Source organism: Leptonychotes weddellii, chromosome 9, assembly GCF_054177405.1.
Source record: "Leptonychotes weddellii isolate Sample4059 chromosome 9, ASM5417740v2, whole genome shotgun sequence".
Classification (NCBI taxonomy): Eukaryota; Metazoa; Chordata; class Mammalia; order Carnivora; family Phocidae; genus Leptonychotes; species Leptonychotes weddellii.
In genome coordinates this window covers 4,918,594-4,920,019 of record NC_138377.1, presented here as the reverse complement: position 1 = coordinate 4,920,019, position 1,426 = coordinate 4,918,594, and positions in this window count along the sequence as shown.

Here is a 1,426-nt window from a genome sequence, read left to right as displayed (position 1 = left end):
ATAGCTGGTGGGTCAGAAGTACAAGAGACAACCTGGACTTGCAATTGGCATCTGAAGTGGGGGGCAAGGCAGGCTTGTAGGACTGAGCCTTTAACCAGTGGGGTCTGATGCTGTCTCCAGATAGATGGTGTCAGAATTGAGTTGAATTATGTCTGGTGTCAGACAACTGCTTGGTGTAGGGAAAACCTCACATATTGTAACTGGTGACCAGAAACCTAAGGATCTGGAGACCTGGGAAACACAGACACAAAAAGTCACTTTCTTTCTCAGAGGACTTCAAAGATATCTTTGTAAAGCTGATGGTGATTTTTTTAAAAATTCAGGGAGGCAGGCCAAGATGTGGCATAGGAAGACGCTGAACTCACGTCCTCCTGTGGAAATCTACAGCTGCAATATGGAATAATTTCCACTGGAAAAGAGCTGAGAACTAACTGAATAATTCCCTCCACAACAAGGGGATAAAGGACCACATCAAGATGGGTAGGAGAGTCAGAGAGGCGGTTTTGCCAAAAATCCCACCCCCAGTATGGCAGCCCACGCTAGGGAGGGATCTCACAGGTCCAGAGCCTCTCCCAGAGGAGTGAGGGGTTCATGCCCCATATCAGGCACCCCACCCTTGGGACCTGCACCAGACAGATTAGACTTCAAAAATGTCTGGCTTTGGAAACCAATGGAGCTTATATCCAGGGGACCGCAGGGGCTGTGGGGATCTGAGATACTCCTTTCAAGGGGGCTCACACACTAACTCGCTAATCCTGGGACCCAGCTCAAAAGCAGCAGTTTGAAAGTGGTTAGATTATATGTGGAGGATACGCTTTGCTAAACTTAAAGCATCTGCTGGAAGGGCAGACACCAGTTGAGGCTCTCTTGGGGTACAAGACGCTGACATGTGCCATTTTTGCGCTCTCCCTCTACCTTGCTAGCACAGACACAAACGTGCAAACACAGCCTCGCTAAAGCTACAGATGTGTCCCGCCCCAGTGCTGCTCTTCCCTGGCTCCAGTGAGGTCACAGCGTGCACTGCCCCCAGCACTCCCCCACAGCCTCACTAAGGTTGGCAGATGAATACAGTCCTCATAGGAGACATCCCTGGGTCCCCTGGCCATGGTGGCCAGAGGGGTTTGCATTTCTGGACTCCATGGGACTGTAACAATCAGAAAGACAACTCCTGGAAGCCTACTACACCCGGAAGACTGCACAGACAGCAGTCTTTCAGCAGTCTGCTGTGAGAAAGGCCCATCTTCTTACCCTAGAGCTTCAACCTGAGGGACAGGCTTCAGGTTCATTACACATCTAGAGGTTACAGAGGCACTCTCAGGGAACATAGGCAGGGAGAAACCACCTCTGAGCCCTCCTTCAGGCTAAGGGGAAACTAAATGACACCTTAGACCAGATGGACTTAATAGATATATATAGAATATCCCAT